This window comes from Cebidichthys violaceus, unplaced genomic scaffold, assembly GCF_023349555.1.
Source record: "Cebidichthys violaceus isolate CVI_PGR_0920_01 unplaced genomic scaffold, fCebVio1.0.p SCAF_15, whole genome shotgun sequence".
Taxonomy (NCBI): Eukaryota; Metazoa; Chordata; class Actinopteri; order Perciformes; family Stichaeidae; genus Cebidichthys; species Cebidichthys violaceus.
The window spans coordinates 42,501-55,377 of record NW_027176318.1 but is presented as its reverse complement, the minus strand read 5'-3'; the positions used below and the strand labels follow the sequence as shown (position 1 = coordinate 55,377).

The 12,877-nt window shown below is 41.3% G+C and overlaps 26 non-coding genes across 26 annotated transcripts; all 26 read left to right on the top strand.

Annotated features, from left to right (window-relative positions):
- Positions 1–2,318: 2,318 nt before the first annotated feature.
- On the top strand, positions 2,319–2,400 carry trnas-aga (transfer RNA serine (anticodon AGA)). Its single transcript has one exon. It is a non-coding gene; the product is annotated as a tRNA-Ser (tRNA).
- A 318-nt stretch (positions 2,401–2,718) lies between these two features.
- On the top strand, positions 2,719–2,790 carry trnaa-ugc (transfer RNA alanine (anticodon UGC)). Its single transcript has one exon. It is a non-coding gene; the product is annotated as a tRNA-Ala (tRNA).
- A 209-nt stretch (positions 2,791–2,999) lies between these two features.
- Positions 3,000–3,081, top strand: trnas-aga (transfer RNA serine (anticodon AGA)). The gene has a single exon. It is a non-coding gene; the product is annotated as a tRNA-Ser (tRNA).
- Positions 3,082–3,385: 304 nt separating this feature from the next.
- On the top strand, positions 3,386–3,457 carry trnaa-ugc (transfer RNA alanine (anticodon UGC)). Its single transcript has one exon. It is a non-coding gene; the product is annotated as a tRNA-Ala (tRNA).
- Positions 3,458–3,667: 210 nt separating this feature from the next.
- Positions 3,668–3,749, top strand: trnas-gga (transfer RNA serine (anticodon GGA)). Its single transcript has one exon. It is a non-coding gene; the product is annotated as a tRNA-Ser (tRNA).
- Positions 3,750–4,328: 579 nt separating this feature from the next.
- On the top strand, positions 4,329–4,410 carry trnas-aga (transfer RNA serine (anticodon AGA)). Its single transcript has one exon. It is a non-coding gene; the product is annotated as a tRNA-Ser (tRNA).
- Positions 4,411–4,996: 586 nt separating this feature from the next.
- Positions 4,997–5,078, top strand: trnas-aga (transfer RNA serine (anticodon AGA)). Its single transcript has one exon. It is a non-coding gene; the product is annotated as a tRNA-Ser (tRNA).
- Positions 5,079–5,389: 311 nt separating this feature from the next.
- On the top strand, positions 5,390–5,461 carry trnaa-ugc (transfer RNA alanine (anticodon UGC)). Its single transcript has one exon. It is a non-coding gene; the product is annotated as a tRNA-Ala (tRNA).
- A 209-nt stretch (positions 5,462–5,670) lies between these two features.
- trnas-aga (transfer RNA serine (anticodon AGA)) lies at positions 5,671–5,752 on the top strand. Its single transcript has one exon. It is a non-coding gene; the product is annotated as a tRNA-Ser (tRNA).
- Positions 5,753–6,331: 579 nt separating this feature from the next.
- trnas-aga (transfer RNA serine (anticodon AGA)) lies at positions 6,332–6,413 on the top strand. Its single transcript has one exon. It is a non-coding gene; the product is annotated as a tRNA-Ser (tRNA).
- A 586-nt stretch (positions 6,414–6,999) lies between these two features.
- On the top strand, positions 7,000–7,081 carry trnas-aga (transfer RNA serine (anticodon AGA)). Its single transcript has one exon. It is a non-coding gene; the product is annotated as a tRNA-Ser (tRNA).
- A 311-nt stretch (positions 7,082–7,392) lies between these two features.
- trnaa-ugc (transfer RNA alanine (anticodon UGC)) lies at positions 7,393–7,464 on the top strand. Its single transcript has one exon. It is a non-coding gene; the product is annotated as a tRNA-Ala (tRNA).
- Positions 7,465–7,673: 209 nt separating this feature from the next.
- Positions 7,674–7,755, top strand: trnas-aga (transfer RNA serine (anticodon AGA)). Its single transcript has one exon. It is a non-coding gene; the product is annotated as a tRNA-Ser (tRNA).
- A 304-nt stretch (positions 7,756–8,059) lies between these two features.
- trnaa-ugc (transfer RNA alanine (anticodon UGC)) lies at positions 8,060–8,131 on the top strand. Its single transcript has one exon. It is a non-coding gene; the product is annotated as a tRNA-Ala (tRNA).
- Positions 8,132–8,341: 210 nt separating this feature from the next.
- On the top strand, positions 8,342–8,423 carry trnas-gga (transfer RNA serine (anticodon GGA)). Its single transcript has one exon. It is a non-coding gene; the product is annotated as a tRNA-Ser (tRNA).
- A 298-nt stretch (positions 8,424–8,721) lies between these two features.
- trnaa-ugc (transfer RNA alanine (anticodon UGC)) lies at positions 8,722–8,793 on the top strand. The gene has a single exon. It is a non-coding gene; the product is annotated as a tRNA-Ala (tRNA).
- A 209-nt stretch (positions 8,794–9,002) lies between these two features.
- Positions 9,003–9,084, top strand: trnas-aga (transfer RNA serine (anticodon AGA)). The gene has a single exon. It is a non-coding gene; the product is annotated as a tRNA-Ser (tRNA).
- Positions 9,085–9,381: 297 nt separating this feature from the next.
- On the top strand, positions 9,382–9,453 carry trnaa-ugc (transfer RNA alanine (anticodon UGC)). Its single transcript has one exon. It is a non-coding gene; the product is annotated as a tRNA-Ala (tRNA).
- A 210-nt stretch (positions 9,454–9,663) lies between these two features.
- trnas-aga (transfer RNA serine (anticodon AGA)) lies at positions 9,664–9,745 on the top strand. The gene has a single exon. It is a non-coding gene; the product is annotated as a tRNA-Ser (tRNA).
- Positions 9,746–10,049: 304 nt separating this feature from the next.
- trnaa-ugc (transfer RNA alanine (anticodon UGC)) lies at positions 10,050–10,121 on the top strand. Its single transcript has one exon. It is a non-coding gene; the product is annotated as a tRNA-Ala (tRNA).
- A 210-nt stretch (positions 10,122–10,331) lies between these two features.
- On the top strand, positions 10,332–10,413 carry trnas-aga (transfer RNA serine (anticodon AGA)). The gene has a single exon. It is a non-coding gene; the product is annotated as a tRNA-Ser (tRNA).
- Positions 10,414–10,710: 297 nt separating this feature from the next.
- Positions 10,711–10,782, top strand: trnaa-ugc (transfer RNA alanine (anticodon UGC)). Its single transcript has one exon. It is a non-coding gene; the product is annotated as a tRNA-Ala (tRNA).
- A 210-nt stretch (positions 10,783–10,992) lies between these two features.
- trnas-aga (transfer RNA serine (anticodon AGA)) lies at positions 10,993–11,074 on the top strand. Its single transcript has one exon. It is a non-coding gene; the product is annotated as a tRNA-Ser (tRNA).
- A 579-nt stretch (positions 11,075–11,653) lies between these two features.
- Positions 11,654–11,735, top strand: trnas-aga (transfer RNA serine (anticodon AGA)). The gene has a single exon. It is a non-coding gene; the product is annotated as a tRNA-Ser (tRNA).
- A 586-nt stretch (positions 11,736–12,321) lies between these two features.
- trnas-aga (transfer RNA serine (anticodon AGA)) lies at positions 12,322–12,403 on the top strand. Its single transcript has one exon. It is a non-coding gene; the product is annotated as a tRNA-Ser (tRNA).
- Positions 12,404–12,714: 311 nt separating this feature from the next.
- trnaa-ugc (transfer RNA alanine (anticodon UGC)) lies at positions 12,715–12,786 on the top strand. The gene has a single exon. It is a non-coding gene; the product is annotated as a tRNA-Ala (tRNA).
- The last annotated feature ends 91 nt before the right edge of the window (positions 12,787–12,877 follow it).

Sequence of the window (12,877 nt, the reverse complement as noted above, 5' to 3'; positions counted from 1 at the left end):
ACTCTTTTCAGACTCAGTGCCCAGTTAAATTGCCGACAATGCTGTGAAAGCCTTTGGCACACCAATGGTGGTACAGTGGTGAGCATAGCTGCCATCCAAGCAGTCGGGCCCAGTTAGATTTTTGGCCATATGAATCAGTTTATTCCAGTGAGAGTACATTGTTGCTAAGTATTGTAGTCAGATAGAAAGCAGAAAGGCTGCAAATGTCCAACATTTCCACTGTGACTGGTTTTATATTGGTGCAAGGAGTTTTCCCAAGCTTCATTTCTAAACTTCACAGTTGCATTTCACAGTACAATACAAGTGCATATACAAATCTGCATCTATCATTTTTGGTCATATTTCTTCCTCTATTTAGGCATCTCGAAGCAAGGTAGACAATTTGAGAATATTTTTGGGGGATGTAGCTCAGTGGTAGAGCGCGTGCTTTGCATGTACAGTTGTGGTCAAAAGTTTACATACACTTGTAAAGAACATAATGTTATGGCTCTCTTGAGTTTCCAGTTATTTCTACAACTCTGATTTTTCTCTGATAGAGTGATTGAAACAGATACTTCTTTGTCACAAAAAACATTCATGAAGTTTGGTTCTTTCATGACTTTATTATGGGTTAACAGAAAAAGTGACAAAATCTGCTGGGTCAAAAATATACATACAGCAACATGAATTGGCAATTTTGGTGACTTAGAAAGTTGTGTCAATGAAATGAGCTTCATAGCATGGCCTCTTAACTTCTTGTGAGTGATTATGAGTGACTACAGCCGGTGACTTCTCTGAGGCCATTTAAATAGGGCTCATTGGATACAAACGCCCACAAACGCTACAATGGGAAAGTCAAAGGAGCTCAGCATGGATCTGAAAAAGCGAATCATTGACTTGAACAAGTCAGGAAAGTCACTTGGAGCCATTTCAAAGCAGCTGCAGGTCCCAAGAGCAACAGTGCAAACAATTGTTTGTAAGTATAAAGTGCATGGCACTGTTTTGTCACTGCCACGATCTGGAAGAAAACGCAAGCTATCACCTGCTGCTGAGAGAAAATTGGTCAGGAGGGTGAAGAGTCAACCGAGAACCACCAAAAAGCAGATCTGCCAAGAATTAGAAGCTGCTGGAACACAGGTGTCAGTGTCCACAGTCAAGCGTGTTTTGCATCTCCATGGACTGAGAGGCTGCCGTGCAAGAAGGAAGCCCTTGCTCCAAAAGCGCCACCTTAAGGCTCGACTGAAGTTTGCTGCTGATCACGTGGACAAAAATAAGACCTTCTGGAGGAAAGTTCTGTGGTCAGACGAAACAAAAATCGAGCTGTTTGGCCACAATGCCCAGCAATATGTTTGGAGGAGAAAAGGTGAGGCCTTTAACCCCAAGAACACCATGCCTACCGTCAAGCACGATGGTGGTAGTATTATGCTGTGGGGCTGTTTTGCTGCCAATGGAACTGGTGCTTTACAGAGAGTAAATGGGATAATGAAGAAGGAGGATTACCTTCAAATTCTTCAAGATAACCTAAAATCATCAGCCCGAAGGTTGGGTGTTGGGCGCAGTTGGGTGTTCCAACAGGACAATGACCCCAAACACACATCAAAAGTGGTAATGGAATGGCTAAATCAGGCTAGAATTAGGGTTTTAGAATGGCCTTCCCAAAGTCTTGACTTAAATCCCATTGAGAACATGTGGACAATGCTGAAGAAACAAGTCCATGTCAGAAAGCCAACAAATTGAACTCAACTGCACCAATTCTGTCAAGAGGAGTGGTCAAAGATTCAACGAGAAGCTTGCCAGAAGCTTGTGGATGGCTACCAAAAGCGCCTAATTGAAGTGAAAATGGCCAAGGGACATGTAACCAAATATTAGCACTGCTGTATGTATATTTTTGACCCAGCAGATTTGATCACTTTTTCTGTTAACCCATAATAGAGTCATGAAAGAACCAAACTTCATGAATGTTTTTTGTGACAAAGAAGTATCTGTTCCAATCACTCTATCAGAGAAAAATCAGAGTTGTAGAAATAACTGGAAACTCAAGAGAGCCATGACATTATGTTCTTTACAAGTGTATGTAAACTTTTGACCACAACTGTATGAGGCCCGGGGTTCAATCCCACACATCTCCATCAGGTATTATAGTCGCTGGTAAGAATTATTGAGTTTAGAAATATGGCAAACCAAACATATGTCGAGCAAATGAATGACTGCACCAAGTATCAGTAAGGCAAGCAAAATCGACCAACTGTGTTGCAGAAAAATGCACTCAGTAAGTGTCTTTTTCAGCCACTGAGACAGTTTCTAGAATTTCCGAAAGTTTGTCTAACACTGTCCCGTGGGTTGTTGTGGCCGAGTGGTTAAGGCGATGGACTAGAAATCCATTGGGATCTTCCCGCGCAGGTTCAAACCCTGCCAACAACGAAAGACACTTTTCCGCTTTGTGGCCTCAACATAGAACCTCCATGCTGAGACATTTCAGGTTCAGCTTGGACAAAGATCAGCCTCAAAGTTGCTGCTTTGACACAAATTGTTGATTGAGCAAACTGTTCCTTGTCTATGTTGTCACATTGACAATATCAACTTGCTTTACAACATTGTAGTTGCGTTTCACAATAAGAAAGAAGTTCAAATAAAAATCTGCATCCATTGTTTTTTGTCATATTACTTCCTCTATTTAGGCATCTCGAAGCAAGGTAGAGAATTTGTTGGGTGTTGGGTGTTGGGTGTTGGGTATTTTTGGGGGATGTAGCTCAGTGGTAGAGCGCGTGCTTTGCATGTATGAGGCCCGGGGTTCAATCCCCCGCATCTCCAACAGGTACTATAATTGCTGGAAAGAATTTTTGAGTTTAGAAACATGGCAAACCAAACATATGTCGAGTAAATGAATGACTGCACAAAGTATCACTAATCAAGCAAAATCGACCAACTGTGTTGCAGAAAAATGCACTTAATAAGTGTCTTTTTCAGCCACTGAGACAGTTTCTAAAATTTCCAAAGATTTGTCTAATACTGTCCCATGGGTTGTTGTGGCCGAGTGGTTAAGGCGATGGACTAGAAATCCATTGGGATCTTCCCGCGCAGGTTCAAACCCTGCCAACAACAAAAGACACTTTTCCGCTTTGTGGCCTCACCATAGAACCTCCATGCTGAGACATTTCAGGTTCAGCTTGGACAAAGATCAGCCTCAAAGTTGCTGCTTTGACACAAATTGTTGATTGAGCAAACAGTTCCTTGTCTATGTTGTCACATTGACAATATCAACTTCCTTTACAACATTGTAGTTGCGTTTCACAGTAAAAAAGAAGTGCAAATAAAAATCTGCATCCATAGTTTTTTGTCATATTACTTCCTCTATTTAGGCATCTCGAAGCAAGGTAGAGAATTTGTTGGGTGTTGGGTGTTTTTGGGGGATGTAGTTCAGTGGTAGAGCGCGTGCTTTGCATGTATGAGGCCCGGGGTTCAATCCCCCGTATCTCCATCAGGTATTATAGTCGCTGGTAAGAATTATTGAGTTTAGAAACATGGCAAACCAAACATATGTCAAGCAAATGAATGACTGCACCAAGTATCAGTAAGGCAAGCAAAATCAACCGCCTGTATTCCAGAAAAATGCACTTAATAAGTGTCTTTTTCAGCCACTGAGACAGTTTCTAGAATTTCCGAAAGTTTGTCTAACACTGTCCCGTGGGTTGTTGTGTCCGAGTGGTTAAGGCGGTGGACTGGAAATCCATTGGGATCTTCCCGCGCAGGTTCAAACCCTGCCAACAACGAAAGACACTTTTCCGCTTTGTGGCCTCACCATAGAACCTCCATGCTGAGACATTTCAGGTTCAGCTTGGACAAAGATCAGCCTCAAAGTTGCTGCTTTGACACAAATTGTTGATTGAGCAAACAGTTTCTTGTCTATGTTGTCACATTGACAATATCAACTTCCTTTACAACATTGTAGTTGCGTTTCACAATAAAAAAAAAAGTTCAAATAAAAGTCTGCATCCATTGTTTTTTGTCATATTACTTCCTCTATTTAGGCATCTCGAAGAAAGGTAGACAATTTGTTAAGTATTTTTGGGGGATGTAGCTCAGTGGTAGAGCGCGTGCTTTGCATGTATGAGGCCTGGGGGTCAATCCTCCGCATCTCCATCAGGTACTATAGTCACTGGAAAGAATTATTGAGTTTAGAAACATGGCAAACCAAACATATGTCAAGTAAATGAATGACTGCACCAAGTATCACTAATCAAGCAAAATCGACCAACTGTGTTGCAGAAAAATGCACTTAATAAGTGTCTTTTTCAGCCACTGAGACAGTTCCCAGAATTTATGAAAGTTTGTTTAAAACTGTCCCGTGGGTTGTTGTGGCCGAGTGGTTAAGGCGATGGACTAGAAATCCATTGGGATCTTCCTGCGCAGGTTCAAACCCTGCCAACAACAAAAGACACTTTTCCGCTTTGTGGCCTCACCATAGAACCTCCATGCTGAGACGTTTCAGGTTCAGCTTGGACAAAGATCAGCCTCAAAGTTGCTGCTTTGACACAAATTGTTGATTAAGCAAACAATTCCTTGTCTATGTTGTCACATTGACAATATCAACTTCCTTTACAACATTGTAGTTGCGTTTCACAGTAAAAAAGAAGTGCAAATAAAAATCTGCATCCATTGTTTTTTGTCATATTACTTCCTCTATTTAGGCATCTCAAAGCAAGGTAGAGAATTTGTTGGGTGTTTGGTATTTTTGGGGGATGTAGCTCAGTGGTAGAGCGCGTGCTTTGCATGTATGAGGCACGGGGTTCAATCCCCAGCATCTCTATCAGGTACTATAATCGCTGGTAAGAATTATTGAGTTTAGAAATATGGCAAACCAAACATATGTCGAGCAAATGAATGACTGTACCAAGTATCAGTAAGGCAAGCAAAATCAACCAACTGTGTTGCAGAAAAATGCACTCAGTAAGTGTCTTTTTCAGCCACTGAGACAGTTTCTAGAATTTCCGAAAGTTTGTCTAACACTGTCCCGTGGGTTGTTGTGGCCGAGTGGTTAAGGCGATGGACTAGAAATCCATTGGGATCTTCCCACGCAGGTTCAAACCCTGCCAACAACAAAAGACACTTTTCCGCTTTGTGGCCTCAACATAGAACCTCCATGCTGAGACATTTCAGGTTCAGCTTGGACAAAGATCAGCCTCAAAGTTGCTGCTTTGACACAAATTGTTGATTGAGTAAACTGTTCCTTGTCTATGTTGTCACATTGACAATATCAACTTGCTTTACAACATTGTAGTTGTGTTTCACAATAAGAAAGAAGTTCAAATAAAAATCTGCATCCATTGTTTTTTGTCATATTACTTCCTCTATTTAGGCATCTCGAAGCAAGGTAGAGAATTTGTTGGGTGTTGGGTGTTGGGTGTTTTTGGGGGATGTAGCTCAGTGGTAGAGCGCGTGCTTTGCATGTATGAGGCCCGGGGTTCAATCCCCCGCATCTCCAACAGGTACTATAATTGCTGGAAAGAATTTTTGAGTTTAGAAACATGGCAAACCAAACATATGTCGAGTAAATGAATGACTGCACAAAGTATCACTAATCAAGCAAAATCGACCAACTGTGTTGCAGAAAAATGCACTTAATAAGTGTCTTTTTCAGCCACTGAGACAGTTTCTAAAATTTCCAAAGATTTGTCTAATACTGTCCCATGGGTTGTTGTGGCCGAGTGGTTAAGGCGATGGACTAGAAATCCATTGGGATCTTCCCGCGCAGGTTCAAACCCTGCCAACAACGAAAGACACTTTTCCGCTTTGTGGCCTCACCATAGAACCTCCATGCTGAGACATTTCAGGTTCAGCTTGGACAAAGATCAGCCTCAAAGTTGCTGCTTTGACACAAATTGTTGATTGAGCAAACAGTTCCTTGTCTATGTTGTCACATTGACAATATCAACTTCCTTTACAACATTGTAGTTGCGTTTCACAATAAAAAAAAAAGTTCAAATAAAAGTCTGCATCCATTGTTTTTTGTCATATTACTTCCTCTATTTAGGCATCTCGAAGAAAGGTAGACAATTTGTTAAGTATTTTTGGGGGATGTAGCTCAGTGGTAGAGCGCGTGCTTTGCATGTATGAGGCCTGGGGGTCAATCCTCCGCATCTCCATCAGGTACTATAGTCACTGGAAAGAATTATTGAGTTTAGAAACATGGCAAACCAAACATATGTCAAGTAAATGAATGACTGCACCAAGTATCACTAATCAAGCAAAATCGACCAACTGTGTTGCAGAAAAATGCACTTAATAAGTGTCTTTTTCAGCCACTGAGACAGTTCCCAGAATTTATGAAAGTTTGTTTAAAACTGTCCCGTGGGTTGTTGTGGCCGAGTGGTTAAGGCGATGGACTAGAAATCCATTGGGATCTTCCTGCGCAGGTTCAAACCCTGCCAACAACAAAAGACACTTTTCCGCTTTGTGGCCTCACCATAGAACCTCCATGCTGAGACGTTTCAGGTTCAGCTTGGACAAAGATCAGCCTCAAAGTTGCTGCTTTGACACAAATTGTTGATTAAGCAAACAATTCCTTGTCTATGTTGTCACATTGACAATATCAACTTCCTTTACAACATTGTAGTTGCGTTTCACAGTAAAAAAGAAGTGCAAATAAAAATCTGCATCCATTGTTTTTTGTCATATTACTTCCTCTATTTAGGCATCTCAAAGCAAGGTAGAGAATTTGTTGGGTGTTTGGTATTTTTGGGGGATGTAGCTCAGTGGTAGAGCGCGTGCTTTGCATGTATGAGGCACGGGGTTCAATCCCCAGCATCTCTATCAGGTACTATAATCGCTGGTAAGAATTATTGAGTTTAGAAATATGGCAAACCAAACATATGTCGAGCAAATGAATGACTGTACCAAGTATCAGTAAGGCAAGCAAAATCAACCAACTGTGTTGCAGAAAAATGCACTCAGTAAGTGTCTTTTTCAGCCACTGAGACAGTTTCTAGAATTTCCGAAAGTTTGTCTAACACTGTCCCGTGGGTTGTTGTGGCCGAGTGGTTAAGGCGATGGACTAGAAATCCACTGGGATCTTCCCACGCAGGTTCAAACCCTGCCAACAACGAAAGACACTTTTCCGCTTTGTGGCCTCAACATAGAACCTCCATGCTGAGACATTTCAGGTTCAGCTTGGACAAAGATCAGCCTCAAAGTTGCTGCTTTGACACAAATTGTTGATTGAGTAAACTGTTCCTTGTCTATGTTGTCACATTGACAATATCAACTTGCTTTACAACATTGTAGTTGTGTTTCACAATAAGAAAGAAGTTCAAATAAAAATCTGCATCCATTGTTTTTTGTCATATTACTTCCTCTATTTAGGCATCTCGAAGCAAGGTAGAGAATTTGTTGGGTGTTGGGTGTTGGGTATTTTTGGGGGATGTAGCTCAGTGGTAGAGCGCGTGCTTTGCATGTATGAGGCCCGGGGTTCAATCCCCCGCATCTCCAACAGGTACTATAATTGCTGGAAAGAATTTTTGAGTTTAGAAACATGGCAAACCAAACATATGTCGAGTAAATGAATGACTGCACAAAGTATCACTAATCAAGCAAAATCGACCAACTGTGTTGCAGAAAAATGCACTTAATAAGTGTCTTTTTCAGCCACTGAGACAGTTTCTAAAATTTCCAAAGATTTGTCTAATACTGTCCCATGGGTTGTTGTGGCCGAGTGGTTAAGGCGATGGACTAGAAATCCATTGGGATCTTCCCGCGCAGGTTCAAACCCTGCCAACAACGAAAGACACTTTTCCGCTTTGTGGCCTCACCATAGAACCTCCATGCTGAGACATTTCAGGTTCAGCTTGGACAAAGATCAGCCTCAAAGTTGCTGCTTTGACACAAATTGTTGATTGAGCAAACAGTTCCTTGTCTATGTTGTCACATTGACAATATCAACTTCCTTTACAACATTGTAGTTGCGTTTCACAGTAAAAAAGAAGTGCAAATAAAAATCTGCATCCATTGTTTTTTGTCATATTACTTCCTCTATTTAGGCATCTCGAAGCAAGGTAGAGAATTTGTTGGGTGTTTGGTATTTTTGGGGGATGTAGCTCAGTGGTAGAGCGCGTGCTTTGCATGTATGAGGCCCGGGGTTCAATCCCCTGTATCTCCATCAGGTATTATAGTCGCTGGTAAGAATTATTGAGTTTAGAAACATGGCAAACCAAACATATGTCGAGCAAATTAATCACTGCACCAAGTATCAGTAAGGCAAGCAAAATCAACCGCCTGTATTCCAGAAAAATGCACTTAATAAGTGTCTTTTTCAGCCACTGAGACAGTTTCTAGAATTTCCGAAAGTTTGTCTAACACTGTCCCATGGGTTGTTGTGTCCGAGTGGTTAAGGCGATGGACTGGAAATCCATTGGGATCTTCCCGCGCAGGTTCAAACCCTGCCAACAACGAAAGACACTTTTCCGCTTTGTGGCCTCACCATAGAACCTCCATGCTGAGACATTTCAGGTTCAGCTTGGACAAAGATCAGCCTCAAAGTTGCTGCTTTGACACAAATTGTTGATTGAGCAAACAGTTTCTTGTCTATGTTGTCACATTGACAATATCAACTTCCTTTACAACATTGTAGTTGCGTTTCACAATAAAAAAAAAAGTTCAAATAAAAGTCTGCATCCATTGTTTTTTGTCATATTACTTCCTCTATTTAGGCATCTCGAAGAAAGGTAGACAATTTGTTAAGTATTTTTGGGGGATGTAGCTCAGTGGTAGAGCGCGTGCTTTGCATGTATGAGGCCCGGGGGTCAATCCTCCGCATCTCCATCAGGTACTATAGTCGCTGGAAAGAATTATTGAGTTTAGAAACATGGCAAACCAAACATATGTCAAGTAAATGAATGACTGCACCAAGTATCACTAATCAAGCAAAATCGACCAACTGTGTTGCAGAAAAATGCACTTAATAAGTGTATTTTTCAGCAAATGAGACAGTTTCTAAAATTTCTGAAAGTTTGTCTAACACTGTCCCGTGGGTTGTTGTGGCCGAGTGGTTAAGGCGATGGACTAGAAATCCATTGGGATTTTCCCGCGCAGGTTCAAACCCTGCCAACAACAAAAGACACTTTTCCGCTTTGTGGCCTCACCATAGAACCTCCATGCTGAGACATTTCAGGTTTAGCTTGGACAAAGATCAGCCTCAAAGTTGCTGCTTTGACACAAATTGTTGATTGAGCAAACAGTTCCTTGTCTATGTTGTCACATTGACAATATCAACTTCCTTTACAACATTGTAGTTGCGTTTCACAATAAAAAAGAAGGTCAAATAAAAATCTGCATCCATTGTTTTTTGTCATATTACTTCCTCTATTTAGGCATCTCGAAGAAAGGTAGACAATTTGTTGGGTATTTTTGGGGGATGTAGCTCAGTGGTAGAGCGCGTGCTTTGCATGTATGAGGCCCGGGGTTCAATCCCCCGAATCTCCATCAGGTATTATCGTCGCTGGTAAGAATTATTGAGTTTAGAAACATGGCAAACCAAACATATGTCAAGCAAATGAATGACTGCACCAAGTATCAGTAAGGCAAGCAAAATCGACCAACTGTGTTGCAGAAAAATGCACTTAATAAGTGTCTTTTTCAGCCACTGAGACAGTTCCCAGAATTTATGAAAGTTTGTTTAAAACTGTCCCGTGAGTTGTTGTGGCCGAGTGGTTAAGGCGATGGTCTAGAAATCCATTGGGATCTTCCCGCGCAGGTTCAAACCATGCCAACAACAAAAGACACTTTTCCGCTTTGTGGCCTCACCATAGAACCTCCATGCTGAGACATTTCAGGTTCAGCTTGGACAAAAATCAGCCTCAAAGTTGCCGCTTTGACACAAATTGTTGATTGAGCAAACAGTTCCTTGTCTATGTTGTCACATTGACAATATCAACTTCCTTTACAACATTGTAGTTGCGTTTCACAGTAAAAAAGAAGTGCAAATAAAAATCTGCATCCATTGTTTTTTGTCATATTACTTCCTCTATTTAGGCATCTCGAAGCAAGGTAGAGAATTTGTTGGGTGTTTGGTATTTTTGGGGGATGTAGCTCAGTGGTAGAGCGCGTGCTTTGCATGTATGAGGCCCGGGGTTCAATACCCTGTATCTCCATCAGGTATTATAGTCGCTGGTAAGAATTATTGAGTTTAGAAACATGGCAAACCAAACATATGTCGAGCAAATTAATCACTGCACCAAGTATCAGTAAGGCAAGCAAAATCAACCAACTGTATTCCAGAAAAATGCACTTAATAAGTGTCTTTTTCAGCCACTAAGACAGTTTCTAGAATTTCCAAAAGTTTGTCTAACACTGTCCCATGGGTTGTTGTGGCCGAGTGGTTAAGGCGATGGACTAGAAATCCATTGGGATCTTCCCGCGCAGGTTCAAACCCTGCCAACAACGAAAGACACTTTTCCGCTTTGTGGCCTCACCATAGAACCTCCATGCTGAGACATTTCAGGTTCAGCTTGGACAAAGATCAGCCTCAAAGTTGCTGCTTTGACACAAATTGTTGATTGAGCAAACTGTTCCTTGTCTATGTTGTCAAATTGACAATATCAACTTCCTTTACAACATTGTAGTTGCGTTTCACAATAAGAAAGAAGTTCAAATAAAAATCTGCATCCATTGTTTTTTGTCATATTACTTCCTCTATTTAGGCATCTCGAAGAAAGGTAGACAATTTGTTGGGTATTTTCGGGGGATGTAGCTCAGTGGTAGAGCGCGTGCTTTGCATGTATGAGGCCCGGAGTTCAATCCCCCGCATCTCCATTAGGTAATATAGTCGCTGGTAAGAATTATTGAGTTTAGAAACATGGCAAACCAAACATATGTCAAGCAAATGAATGACTACACCAAGTATCAGTAAGGCAAGCAAAATCGACCAACTGTGTTGCAGAAAAATGCACTTAATAAGTGTCTTTTTCAGCCACTGAGACAGTTTCTAGAATTTCCGAAAGTTTGTCTAACACTGTCCCGTGGGTTGTTGTGGCCGAGTGGTTAAGGCGATGGACTAGAAATCCATTGGGATCTTCCCGCGCAGGTTCAAACCCTGCCAACAACGAAAGACACTTTTCCGCTTTGTGGCCTCACCATAGAACCTCCATGCTGAGACATTTCAGGTTCAGCTTGGACAAAGATCAGCCTCAAAGTTGCTGCTTTGACACAAATTGTTGATTGAGCAAACAGTTTCTTGTCTATGTTGTCACATTGACAATATCAACTTCCTTTACAACATTGTAGTTGCGTTTCACAATAAAAAAAAAAGTTCAAATAAAAGTCTGCATCCATTGTTTTTTGTCATATTACTTCCTCTATTTAGGCATCTCGAAGAAAGGTAGACAATTTGTTAAGTATTTTTGGGGGATGTAGCTCAGTGGTAGAGCGCGTGCTTTGCATGTATGAGGCCTGGGGGTCAATCCTCCGCATCTCCATCAGGTACTATAGTCACTGGAAAGAATTATTGAGTTTAGAAACATGGCAAACCAAACATATGTCAAGTAAATGAATGACTGCACCAAGTATCACTAATCAAGCAAAATCGACCAACTGTGTTGCAGAAAAATGCACTTAATAAGTGTCTTTTTCAGCCACTGAGACAGTTCCCAGAATTTATGAAAGTTTGTTTAAAACTGTCCCGTGGGTTGTTGTGGCCGAGTGGTTAAGGCGATGGACTAGAAATCCATTGGGATCTTCCTGCGCAGGTTCAAACCCTGCCAACAACAAAAGACACTTTTCCGCTTTGTGGCCTCACCATAGAACCTCCATGCTGAGACGTTTCAGGTTCAGCTTGGACAAAGATCAGCCTCAAAGTTGCTGCTTTGACACAAATTGTTGATTAAGCAAACAATTCCTTGTCTATGTTGTCACATTGACAATATCAACTTCCTTTACAACATTGTAGTTGCGTTTCACAGTAAAAAAGAAGTGCAAATAAAAATCTGCATCCATTGTTTTTTGTCATATTACTTCCTCTATTTAGGCATCTCAAAGCAAGGTAGAGAATTTGTTGGGTGTTTGGTATTTTTGGGGGATGTAGCTCAGTGGTAGAGCGCGTGCTTTGCATGTATGAGGCACGGGGTTCAATCCCCAGCATCTCTATCAGGTACTATAATCGCTGGTAAGAATTATTGAGTTTAGAAATATGGCAAACCAAACATATGTCGAGCAAATGAATGACTGTACCAAGTATCAGTAAGGCAAGCAAAATCAACCAACTGTGTTGCAGAAAAATGCACTCAGTAAGTGTCTTTTTCAGCCACTGAGACAGTTTCTAGAATTTCCGAAAGTTTGTCTAACACTGTCCCGTGGGTTGTTGTGGCCGAGTGGTTAAGGCGATGGACTAGAAATCCACTGGGATCTTCCCACGCAGGTTCAAACCCTGCCAACAACAAAAGACACTTTTCCGCTTTGTGGCCTCAACATAGAACCTCCATGCTGAGACATTTCAGGTTCAGCTTGGACAAAGATCAGCCTCAAAGTTGCTGCTTTGACACAAATTGTTGATTGAGTAAACTGTTCCTTGTCTATGTTGTCACATTGACAATATCAACTTGCTTTACAACATTGTAGTTGTGTTTCACAATAAGAAAGAAGTTCAAATAAAAATCTGCATCCATTGTTTTTTGTCATATTACTTCCTCTATTTAGGCATCTCGAAGCAAGGTAGAGAATTTGTTGGGTGTTGGGTGTTGGGTGTTTTTGGGGGATGTAGCTCAGTGGTAGAGCGCGTGCTTTGCATGTATGAGGCCCGGGGTTCAATCCCCCGCATCTCCAACAGGTACTATAATTGCTGGAAAGAATTTTTGAGTTTAGAAACATGGCAAACCAAACATATGTCGAGTAAATGAATGACTGCACAAAGTAT